At 33.8% G+C, this 13,689-nt stretch overlaps 1 long non-coding RNA gene across 2 annotated transcripts; it reads right to left on the bottom strand.

The window, feature by feature from the left end:
• Positions 1–303: 303 nt before the first annotated feature.
• On the bottom strand, positions 304–5,042 carry LOC135221169 (uncharacterized). Of its 2 annotated transcripts, none has more exons than XR_010315891.1 (3): positions 4,953–5,042; positions 4,442–4,548; positions 304–396 (listed from the first exon to the last, which is right to left on the bottom strand). It is a non-coding gene; the product is annotated as an uncharacterized LOC135221169 (long non-coding RNA). The 2 variants fall into 2 exon arrangements; XR_010315890.1 differs by lacking the exon at positions 304–396 and adding an exon at positions 3,338–3,582.
• Positions 5,043–13,689: the final 8,647 nt, after the last annotated feature.

Raw genomic sequence — 13,689 nt, 5'->3', positions numbered from 1 at the left:
TGCGGAGTTTGTCACCGAGAAATGCACCAATCACCGAAATTCAGAAAAATACACAAACTGACGAGAGTTTTAAAACAAGGCTAAAAGTTTGATTTAAGAAAATTCTAAGGAAAGTGTCATTTTCAATAAAAGGGGGAAACATCAAGCGGAACTTTCTTGCAATCATACACTCGTCCGTCAAACATATAGCCTACAGCAACCCACTACAACGGAAATTATTGTTACAGTATTCAAATCTGTGCCGTAGAAACTGACCATTCTATTGGGGAGAAATGACTAGATTTTCATACAGTGATCGAGTTCTTTTATTTTCATTTATTCCTTGTATTGTTGTATATAGCGCAAGCGTTTTGTTTTCCGCGAGAACTTGTGATCTCTGTAACTGAGCGGAGATATCTGAAATAATGAAAACACATGAGTACTAATAAATTAAAGACAAAACATAATTTAGCTTTATCCATCCTAACAAAAAGTGGAATTACCCTAGGTTTAGGGACAGGACTCTTGGCTAAGTTGAATTCATTAAGTATAACAGTTGTAAACTAGCCTTTATCAAAAGTCGATTAATCTATGTTATAACACGATTAGAATACTGAAACGAATAAAAAGTGTAATCATTAACCATAATTATTATTTATGCTGTGGTTCATAATTTTAGGCATTTTTATAGATAATCTCTAGATCAGTTTAACTGCGTAACTATCTAGCCGCATGTCCAGACGGGGTTTGTTCCTAATTTGTTGAAAGATGACGACCATCTTCCATCGCAAACTGGTTTTTCGGTGAAAACGATCTCCACCACAATCACACTAATCAGTAGACAATTCATATTCCAAAGATTAAATTGTGCAGAAGAAACAAATTTAATTTCCAATAGAACAACGTATTACTGTGAATGAGCTGATTCACAGCATACATAACAAGCAAGTTTTGGGAAGGTTATAATTGCTGGATTCGAAGAATGGCTTAAAGCCATTTCCCCCATCTAACTCGATTTTGCAAATGTTAAGACTAGGTGCACAAGAAATAAATTATTTTGTGCAAGTTACATTGGTTTGATTTTGATTTAATCTTTTACTAAAGACTTCATCAATATGAAAAATAGGAGAGCCAAATTCTTCTAGATACGATTAAGGTCACTAATGCATTTACAGTCAGATGCCAATTTGATTTTTTAATCGTTAGTAATCCCACTTGCGTTCCAAAACTTTCAAACAAGCTTTTTAATACCACAGGCTACCTTTTGTCTCTAGTTACCAGTAAAAAAGCAAGTCAGGTACACTTTAAAATCTAATTTAAATCTAATTGAACTAGACTGAATTACTATCAATTACACGCCAGGCCTTGGAGATCATATGGTATCATGTTATGCTGATTAATTATATGTCAGAATTATTGTGGTTTCGGTATTTACTAGCTGAATGTGGAGATCATATGGTGCTATGTTACGATGATTATATATTAATAGATACAGTATTGTCAGAATTATTGGTTCGTAGGTTATATTAGCTGAGTATTTTGTTTGTTGAAGGAAGCAGGTTACGTGTTCTGTAGGGGAGCGTTCCGTTTCTTTCCGTTACTCTTCGTAATTCGACCAAGTTTGATAACTATCCAGAAAGCTTTCCATTTACCTGATCATGGACACGTTCAAACCATCAAGACAAAACAATTAAGTATGCTCTTCTATATTTGCTCTTCTTTATTTACCTCACACTTTGGTAGAAATTTTGAATAAAACCGATCCAGAAACAATTCCCGTCATAGATTTTCCATTAACTTAGCAAAAACAAGGAATTGTATTTGGAGTTTCATAATACTACTGATAACGGTAAAAAATTATTAGGCTAGCTTAAATCTGTAAAAAGTTGGTAATCGCTACCTGTAGTTTCATGAAAAGGATTAAAAGCCAAGATAATCGGATTTGAAGGCTTCCCTTATCTTAAAGAGAAATCAATTGTAGGTAAAAGCGTAGAATCAGCTTTAAGTAACGTAAAACTTTTTCAAGAGCAATATTTCATTGCATTGACCATTTTATATTTCCTGAATCTTCTCTCTCATTCCGTATTATTATTCGGTAATATATTATCTTTTAAAACTATTTGAAAAGACCTCTTCTGAACTAATTATAGAGCAAACACTTCAAAAATTTAGTTTTACTTATGACCAGGGTTTTTGACGCAATTTTGCAGCAGAGATGTCTCGAATGATATAGATTGTCAAAATTAGCACCATATTATTTATCAAAGTCCATAAAAAAAAAACGACACGTACAGTGAAGAATATGGCAGAGGGAAACAATGCTTACGCCTATAGGTAAAGATGCGTTTTAAAGAGACTCACACCAGTGTTGTTTTTAGTGCATTATATGGACATATCTTATGATAAAATCAAATAGGTTGCATGAAATCAAAATAAGTTACATGAAGAAATATCACAATATTTTTTTAACCCTACGATTTTTTCTCACAACACCCTAAATTTCAGTCGGCTTAACTAAAATCACAACACCAGTTATCGTGTTGGACACTTAAATTTTTATGAAATATGAAAACATTAAGCCAGGGGTAACCTTTGCAATGCAAACTCTCTACCAATCCCGCAGCAATTTTCCTAAAGGTACAGCTACCTAATTAACATTGCTGCTCGGACTAGGAGTGGCGTTTTCAAAATGACACGGCTGTTAACTAGTAAAACAATCTATAAATTTTGTTTAAAAGGTTCAGCAACTGAACTGGAATAAAAGTTATTGGCGAAGGTCAAGTGGTGGGACTAAAAAGAAGTTATACCGAGCCGAGAAGGAATCCTATCTAGTAAAGGAGAGTTTAAGGGTATAATAGTTAAACCCGGTAGTTTCATTATTAAAAGATTGTTAGACTAGGTGGGGGTAAGTAGGGGTTAGGGTGGGGATGGGGGCTGGGAAGTAGAACTGAAGAGATTTGGTGGCCTAATGACTATTAAAAGGCTCTGCATAGAATGAATTCTACAGTGCACCGTTTCTAAGGTGCAATGATGGCACTTCTATTTACGGGTAGAAGAACCCGCAGGGCAAGCAACCATACATTTTTATCGGTTTATAACTCAATGTAGCGTTTATGGTTCTGATGGCCTTCGAACACAGATGGTTGACTTTATCAAACCAATTTCAACCATACCTACAAACTATGCATCTACTTTAGAAATGACAAGAAGCCATCTTTCTCCGTTAACGACAAATCCCAAACACTTTCAAAATACTCATTTGGTAACAGAATAAGTAATAAGTATGTGCACTTAACTATACCCAGTACAGAATAATATTTATATGAGTAAATAATTTGAGAAGCGAGATAGTTTTTTAGTTTTAATTTAATTTATTGGAAATCTGATCCAATTTTGAACAGCAACACTAGTTCAGGTAAAATAACTCATCGAACACTTCCACTTTTTTTAAAGTGTAATCAAGCACCTTCAGCGAACCAAGAGCAAGTGTATTTCAGTTACTTGTAGCCCATTACTTCTACGACATTATCACACATTCCAAACGATACCAGGGTATGTTTTAACTGAAGAACCCGAAGCTTTCAGAGTGCCAACGTTCTAAACCTGCGTAAAAATGTAACCCGACAGAATTATCCAAGGAGTGAATTAAGAGACTATCAAATTACTTTCATACGCACAAAAAACACTAACCTATTAGCTATATTCCTAAGGTATCAAGGCAATGTACGTTAATTTCATAACAGTTACATCCTATATTAACAGTATTTTATGGAAATAATATAATGACATATGTACAAAAATACATAAGTATAGTTATATTCTTAAGGTATAATGGCAATACCTATCATGGCACACCTATGAATTTCGTAACATGATTGAGTACTAAATACTTTCGAAGCAAAAAAACTAACATTGTGCTACATATACTTTGTGCTAAATATACTTTCTGAGGTATCATTGAAATACTATATTTCATATAACATCTTAACTATCAAAGTAATGTCAAATTACCGCTTAAAATAAGATTTCCATTGAAAAAATTATGAGCTATTAATAAAATGTTCATCAGGTTTCATTTGAAGGAGTAATAAGAGTTATATACAAGTTATATAAGAGTTGAATTAGCGAAGCTATAAACAAATTGCAGACAAATTGGCTATTAGAATTTAGCTAATTTATAGTTAACATTATAACATCTACACAATCTTCCACACATCTACTACGCTACTTACACCTAACATACTTTACTTAAACCTAACATTTTTAACTCACCATTGTATAGATTTGTAGATCTGGGTAGCTTGGTTAAGAAAGAGCAAGCCCCTCTCCGAAGAACGGTAGACCAAATGTCTACCGTTCTCAATTGAGAGGACATCCTCCCCACATCAGGGGCTCCGCCCCTGAAGGGGGAGGATTGGCTTGCTCGAAAAGACTAAAATAAAAAAAATGAATTTAAACTCACCTTAGCTTTAAGAAGCAAAAATATTTACCAAGATACGCAGAGACTTCTAAACCATCCTTCAAATGACTAATTGTTTTCACGTCTTAGGAACCAGTGAAGACTGCTACCTGCAGGAGAAGTGCAATAGAATAATGAACAGGCGATACGTAATGCAACTAAATGACGATAGACAAATGGGGAAGAGTTTAATCTGTAGTACTAAATTGGCACTTCTACATTGATTCAACGAACTCTGTAATCAACATAGTTTACTAGTGAAAACTTAAAATAATCTACTTGCCTACTAATGATAACTCGACATAAAACATTAACTCACATTAAAAAAAATTCAATAAATTTTTTTCATGTAATTAATGGCAGCTAAAAGTTATATGCGTACTACAAATAACTCTCCATATTCAGGTAATCAGTGGCAATTAAAACTAAACAGCCAAAATATTGTAAAACTGAAAAACATTGTGAAATACAAAGGTATATACAACAAATATCATACAAACATTATCAAACCTACAATCCTCATACGCGGAAACAGCACTGCCGTTATACCTCAGCGAAACGAACACTAAACATTTCCACGCGAACCTGGAATTCATGTCAATCAACAAATAACCCAAGTTGTATCGTGACGCCTAACAAAACCTTAGGCTACAGAAGGCCAAGAACAGTGGACTCAGGAGACAGAGGACGGGGTACTAGTCTTCCACCTTTTCATATCTCAAATGACCGATAGATGGCAGTAACATCCACAGGGTCAGTCATGAAGATTAAGAATTTATATAGACGCCATATGCTAAATGTTATTATATGATTAAATGTATACTTTAGTTAATCGATTTTCCTTGTATTGAGATAGGATTTTCTTTTATATTTCTAAAAATAAAACAAAAATTTTAGTCGGTATTCTTAGATTCATTCCATTATCTTTTTAATAAATATGATGTATACTGTTGCCAGAGGTTTAAACGTAATTGCATATATATATACTATATATATATATATATATATATATATATATATATATATATATATATATATATATATATATATATATATATATATATATATATATATATATATCTAGGTTACAGTGGAATCTACACTGTTTCGCCGTGTTTAGTACTAGCCCCTCGGGGAATCAAATGCACTTAGGGACATTGGATTCCCCAGGGGCTGGTATAAACACGGCCAAATAGTATAGTTAAATCACTCATTTGCCGTGTTCAGTCGGTTTAGTACTAGCCATTGGGGATCAAAGTTAATGTTTCTAAGCGAGTTGCTCATTAACACACATACATGTATATATGTGTGCATATATGAAAATGTATGTATATATACACTACACACACACATATATAAACGGTGTATTAGTCTACAACAATTCACCTACAATAATTAGTTTTTTTTTAAATATTTAGAGGTTTCATGTATTTCCTTTTTATAATATACTTTTTTTATTTTGTGATGATTTGTGGAGTCGTAGATATTTTTTTTTAGCATTCTTTTTTATTTTATAATCTACATACAATATTTACAATATTTCTATACAATGAAATTAGCATGACTTGGTTCTACTACACATAAATGACCGTACTATAATGAATTAAATTCTTCCAAGAAATTCCCAAAGGTTTTTGTAATCATATGAGCATTATCAAAAATTAATTCTATATCGTCTTTGTATTGCATGTACTTCATTCTTACACGGTCCTTTATATTTTCAGGCAATAAATTTGTGTTTCTGCATGACCACATGGTTGTAATATAAGAACACAGGGATAAGATACATATATTCTTGACTCGAAGATCTTTACAATTTATATCAAAATATAAAAAAACATGATGTTATTTTTAGGCTTAAAACCACAAATAGCCTTAATTCTACTTAAGAACCAATCAAATACAGGTCTGCTTCTCTCACAAAAATAAAATAAATGAATTGCACTTTCTATCATATTACAATGATCGCATAAATTATTTGCAGGCAGGTTAAACGTGTACAATCTTTGTTTTGTCATTAATACATCATCTAGATACTTACATATTAGATCTTTATCAAAAACACTTATAAATTTACTGTCATGAAAATTTACCCATATTAATTTCCAGTTAAATAGGGGATATCTTGATTCAACAGTAATAGGTACTTTTTTTCGGTAAAAAATGGTACAAAATCCTATTGTGAATTATTGGAAACATAGGACAATCGATACATGTATCTACTCCATCCAAAATAATACTATAATAAGGACTTGGATGGTTGCCCACTAGACCTTCACTCACTTCGCGGTGGGTATCAAATTCACCAATCTTAGGGAAGTATAATGTAATAACAAATATTGCACACCCTTACTACCTATATAAGTTTTCAGAAAAGAGTTGATTAATAATGCAAAGGCTTTGGTTACACAGTCAAACATATTCCAACCTCCTTCCCTCATTTTCCTATACACAGTAGTTCTTTTCACGGGTTCATATTTACCATTCCATAAATACTTGAAACATATCTTCTCAATCAAGTCCCCGTACTATAGCTTAAAGGGTGTGGCCAGCATACCAAAGTGTTGCTAGTAAACAGGTATTGATAAACGCAGACCTTTGAAAGATTGTTAATTTTCTGCCAAAGAGCATTTTGTTGTTTGTTTGTATGGTGTTTTTACTTTGCATGGAACCAGTGGTTATTCAGCAACGGGACCAACGGCTTTACGTGACTTCCGAACCACGTCAAGAGTGAACTTCTATCACCAGAATTAAACATCTCTTATCCTAAATGGAATGGCCGGGAATCGAACCCGCGACCACCGAGGTGAGAAGCAAACACCAAACCAACCACGCCACTGAGGCGCTTTCAAAGAGCAATTTACTTTGCACTCCTAATGCATTTATCACCTTATTCCAGTTTTTTGTGTTGCGTAAGCTGTATTGTTGCAATGAAAATCCCTAAGTATATAAATACACGTTTTTCCTTTTTTATCCAATCCATAGGCCATACATTCTTAAATTCCATTTCCCCATGTCATAATTCTAGATTTTTCCATTCCTATTAATTTTGCTTCCAGTTGCCTTTTCAATTCTCCTAAACGATTCTATCGACTTCTAACAAACTATTATCAGGGCAAATGATGATATTCGTGTCGTCTGCATAACCAATGGCTTTGATAGTAAAGCCCCAGGCAGGAATAGTGGTGTAACAGTTGTTTTGCGTTTAATGCTACATAAACAGGTTCCTGGTATAAAGACATATAACATCATGCTCAAAGGGCACCCTTGTCTTACCGATCTGGATACTGCGAAAAATTCACCAATGAAGTTATTTATACATAAAGCGCTCGCAGCATTTTTGCAAAACATTTTTATCCAACCAACGTATTTTTCCCCAAATCCGATTTTTCTCTATTTTTAGCAGAAATTTTGTATTTACCATATCAAATGCTTTGTACCAATCAAGCTTTAAAAATGCTGCCTCCTTGTCGTTCTCATTAACATAATACATAATATCCCTTATAAGCATGTTACATTGTACAATGCTTCTCCCGGGAACTGAGCAGTATTGACCTTCATTAATGATTTTCCCCATTACTAATATCATTCTTTCAACTAGTAATTTCGCAATGATCTGATAATCTACACAAAGTAGGGAAATTGGCCTCCAATTTTTCAAGTCTTTCTCATCACCATCCTTCTTTATAAGTGTAATTATACCCTTATATTGTGAACCCCCTAATTTCATAATTCTTAAAATAAAATTAACTAATTCAGTAAAATCATCGTCTATGATGTCCCAGTTCGCTATATAAAATTCAATTGGGAGCCCATCAATACCTGGGGTTCGACTGTTTGCAAATTTTTTCATTGTACGAAATATTTCTTTCTTATCAAACTCCTGTTCTATTAATTCTCTATCACCATCATCAAGTTTAGTTTCTATATATTTTAAAAGTTTTTTTTGCATATCTTGATCTCCTATATCACAAGAGTACAAATCTGAGTAAAACTGCATACAAGACGTTTGAATGGCTGGAAAGGACAGTAATTCTGTTCCCCACTTATCCCTCACACAAGTCATAATTTTCTTAACTTGACTTTCTCGTTGTTTACCAATTAAGTATTTTGACATTTTCTCGCCACACTGTATGTCTTTTAATCTTGTTCTTATCTTAATACCTTCGTTCAGTTCATCTCTAATTGTTTGAATTCTATTTTTAATTCTCTTTATTTCTTCCATATCAGGGTTCCCTGTCTGGTAAGCAGTTTCATGTAAAGACCTTAGTCTATTTTCAAGATATTCAACATATATTATATCTCATTTTCTTTTTCATACAACCCACTTTACTATAAAATTCCTTAACTTTAACCTTACTAGTTTCTCCACCATTCAAGCATGGAATCATAATTACATCTCTTTCTTTTCCATTTTATCCAATGGTCTTTAAAGTCCTCCTTAACTCCTGATCCTCAGGAGAGAAACATTAAGTTCCTACTATGATTTCCCAAATTGTAATACATCATCTAATTTAACATCACATAAAAAACAAGAGTGATCAGAAAATGATACTGCTACTGTTTTTTAATATTTCACATTTGCGATTAGGTCAGCCATATATATTCTATCTAATCTTGCAGCATAATTTTTCCTCATAAATGTATATTTCAGGAATTTTTGGGATTGTTTTAACGTATTTGAAAAAATTGAAGTTTTTGGTTCAGAAGAATCCGTATTACTTATAATACAATTCCAATCAGCTCCAACAATACATCTACTTACATTGTTTTGCATAAGAGGGAGCATAACTTCCTCAAAAAATTCTTCTCTTTCACCCTGACAATTCGCCCCAGAGGGTGCATAAATACACATAATATTAATCTCTTCTTGAATGTTTACTCTAATCACACTTAGTCTAGAGCTAGCATGTTTATAAATGCTTATTATTTTAGCATTTAGTTTCTTATTTATCATTATTGCAGTTTTCCACCCAATTAAATTTATTTGGTGGTAGGATTCAGACGAGTCAAATAATTTAACAAATAAATAATATTGCTCAAAGTCTTTATATTATGTTCTTGTAACAAAATGATATCAATATTATGATAGATAAGAAAATGATTCAAATTCATCTGTTTGTTTACATCTGAAAGACCATTAATGTTAAGAGTTCCTTAAGAGTAATACATGTCTATTAACTAGCTATTTTGGGGTTCGTACCTTATGTTTCAGGCACTGGTATTTCTATTTTTCTCTTTTTTGCATTTACTTTTTTCGTTTTAACTACTGCTTTAGCATTACGAACTTAGAACTAAGTTTTTATCCTTCGTTTGTACCACTTTTCATTCTTCCTGGTTACAGGGCAGCTGAGAATCGTCTGATTCTGTACCATCACTATCATCCATGCATTCAGAATCGGGAGGAATTCCCTCTTCTAAATTTAATCTCTCCTTGGTAGCGGTAGTATTTTCGGCAATCGAGATCTGAAATGGATCCAAACCCTCCTCTTGGACCGTGTCCTCCTCGCAGTCCTCTTCTTCCATATTCATTCCAGATGCCATCTCTTTTTCCGCGTCCCCATCCATATGCACGTCAACAGTAGCTTTCTTTTAAAACTACATTATCAGTATTATACGTTTGCTCGTCGTCCACTGCGGTATATTCTTCCATTCCTAGGGTGACCATACGTCCCCCTTTGAGGGGGACAGTCCCTCTTTTTGACTCTTTATCCCCCCAAAAATTGCGGTCTTTGGGGGACGCCCTAATGTCCCCCTTTCAGCCTTTTTTTATGTAATTACTACAATTTTCCTTAAAAATTAGAGACTAATTTTTGTTTAAAATGTCAGCAATGAATAACGTTTGAATAAAAACAATGTCATTGATAAACCTAATTTATCATTACCTGTGATTGAATATGCTTAGTAAAGATCAAATCAAGCCAAAAATACGCCAAAGAATAATGTAAGAATTTTTTTTCTTTTTAAATAATGTCTGCAATCAACCTTAAATTTAAAGAATAATTTTCTGCTTAAAATGTCAGCAATAATGTCTGAATAAAAACACTAATTGATAGACCTTAAAATGTCAGCGATAATATCTGAATAAAAACACTGATTGATAGACCTTCTCATTTTTCATCACCTGTAATTGAATATACTTATGTATTAAACTTCTGAATTTATAACGACTCATCATAAGTGCAAGTGCACATGGGCTTACTTTATACTTTTGTCCCCCTTTCGCAAGTCAAATAAATGGTCACCCTATCCATTCCACTTATACTAGGTTGCAACCTTATTATCTTATCATCAGCTATGTCGTTATTCCCCTTTTCATTATTTTCTAGTAGTAATTCACAATTATTAATACTGTTTTCTTCGTTGGATGTATTATCACTTTCATTACCTTTTTCTGTATTTTTCACTCTCTACAAACCCTTTACTTGCACCAAATTCACCTCTGTCATCAACCATTTCCTTGTTTCCTTCTTCTACAGTTTCGTCGGTACCATCATGATTTTCCTTTCCATGCTTTGCCTTTGGGTCTACAGATAAAATAGGGTCGTTTACGGGTTTCGAGTTTAAGGCAGGAAAGTTATCAGTATTTACTATGTTTACTTTATCTTTCCAATTTATGCAGCAATCTGCTGCAATGTACCCTGCAATACCGCATCTAATGCATTACGTATTTGCCCCTTGTATTGCAACAGCATCGAGATCCCTCTGTAGATAAGTGAGGAGGGAATTGGTTTCTCCAGCTTCATCAATGCAGTCCTGTTTCCCGTCATTTTTCCTACAAGATCTCCATACGTATATTTCTGAAATCGTACATTATACACCTGACAATACTCTTCAAGAATATTAGAAAGTGTTGTATTTTGCATTTCAAATGGGACATTCTTTACTGTTACAACAGTTTTAGTACTACTCAGATTTATAACTTGAACATTTACTCTCCTTTCATCCACAGAAATTATACGTTCACTATAGCCCTTCACAACTTTTTCGAATGTTTTATTTGCAGTATCTTCTAGTTTGATAACTATTTTACTACGACTATTTTGCTGCACACCATAAACTTCTTCTAAACGTACTTGGAGTTTACTTATTATTTCAAGTGTGTCATCTACACTGGCTTTCTCTTCCCCAAGGTAAAGTGCGTTTGAATAACTCACCCATTTTTTGTGACGTAGAAATTGGGTATGATCAGTCAATTTCTGTTGGTACTACTGTCACCATGGCAACCATGAACCCGGTGACAGTAATCCCTTTCCCAGAATGGTTTTGAATTCATAAGTCTAAACTACAAAGCCACGATGCACCACATCACTGTCACAATTCACCAGTTCCACATATCCCCGAGATACACAAGGCACTAAAGCTTCCTACAGCAATATCAGCACGTTCCTCTTAGTCAAAAATCCCTTTGAAATATGGAAATAAGGACGGAGCAAAACATAACCTGAATTACTAGTCTGAAGTCAGGGCTGCCAACCAATTAAAATTCATCTATAAAAATTCGTTTACAAATACAATTCAACTAACACAGTTGATCTACAATGTACTTTATTCCTAAGTAAAATAATCTTTATTTGGGTTTTATTTCTTATTACCTTTTAGGTACTGTTATGTTTCTGGTTCAAGTCTGTTCAGTTTTTGTTCATTTCCATTAAGTTAGTGATTAGCTTAAAAAAATCTTTATTCACACATTAATGTTTTGATGAGATCTTGCTTAGTTTCAAACTAGTACTCATTTTCTGTATTAAATATCTGGTTCAAAGATTCCCAGGGGTAATTAAATTTTTCAAAGGAGTAATAAATATCTTTTATTCCATAAAGAATACATTCATGTAATGCAATGAATCAAATTCAATAAAGAAAAACTTATTGAATAAAATCAAAGTTCAACTTCACAGAAATTCGTTTAAACATCTAAAAAGAAAGATAAAAAAGATAGGTTGTGAACGAGTCCACGAATATATTCCTGGATATTATTGATACTAAAATTTTCCACGAGCTTTTGATGCGTTGCAAGGTATCGCGGTAGCGCTTCCTTGGAGCTTTGTGCTCTCTCCCGGAAAGATACTGTTCAATCTGAGCTTCATTGAACATTTTATTCTTTCCTCAAACACTCAATGAACTTCCAAATATTTGGATGGTAATCTGTGATTTGGCTCTGGAAAGCTCTGTGCCACCCGTCAACTGCATTGTTTGTTCTTGGCAAATCGTGTAGAACTACATCATATAGATTCCATAGCTCATGAGGAAAGAGAGGTGGCCGTCACATATGCCTTCTGCTAGGGAGCCCGATCCAAGTATCATCGAAGTATGAAACAAATATCCCAGACCTTTTGAGTTTCAGGAGGGAAAATATTGTTCTCGTACAACAGTTCAAAACCCTCTATTACGTTTCCTATAGTTAGTACAAACGCTATAACCGGCAACATTGGAAGGTGCATCTGCTTCGTATAAACTTTGCAATCTGTTCCTTTGAATCGAGCGAAAAACAGCTTGAGAAAAGTGAAAAAAACTACCCTTCAATTCCACGTAAGGGAATTTTTCGAGCATTGCATTCTACATGGCTCTTTCAAAATCTTTCATTATAGATGCTGGTGAACATGAAGGTTCAATATCCTTTATTTGTTGCAAAAGTTTTCTATGTGTTTCCAAAGATTTGTCTGACAGTCATGCAAAGACGAGCGGTAATGAGGATTTTTCTTATGCAATGCATATGATGGAATAATAAAAGCATGGTCTTAAAAGTACCATCATCAAGGCAAAAGTTACTTCGAGCTAATAACCGAAGGTTATGTCTAGTAGCAAAATTCACTGACCAGAATCGTAAAGCAAAAATTTATCTCCCTTAATTAAGATATTTTGTAAATTCATCAGGAAAAACTAATTCGCTACAATTTCTTGGTAAAGCAGGAACCATATTACTTCTTAGCCTTTTCAAACTCTGCATCTTTGGGAGTTTAGGTACAGCAGCAACACTGCAATCTTCAAGATCGTTAGATATTATTGAGTGTGGAGAGTCATGTGTAGATTTAGCCGTTTAACGAATTCACATAACGGTTTTCGTTGCTTCAATCTCCGCGGCATCTATTGTGTGATTATGTCCATGCACAGTTCGTCCATTGTTGTCAGACGAGCAAGGTACTTGCTTTTGTGATATTGTCCACACTTCCAATATACTGGGCCTCCATTTGCTCTGTTTTTATAGATACTGTATCCACAATGAAACTAACTTCTCTTTCCTTTTCCGATTT

This window comes from Macrobrachium nipponense, chromosome 20 (assembly GCF_015104395.2).
Source record: "Macrobrachium nipponense isolate FS-2020 chromosome 20, ASM1510439v2, whole genome shotgun sequence".
In the NCBI taxonomy this organism is placed as follows: domain Eukaryota; kingdom Metazoa; phylum Arthropoda; class Malacostraca; order Decapoda; family Palaemonidae; genus Macrobrachium; species Macrobrachium nipponense.
This window is presented reverse-complemented; position numbering and strand designations above follow the sequence as displayed.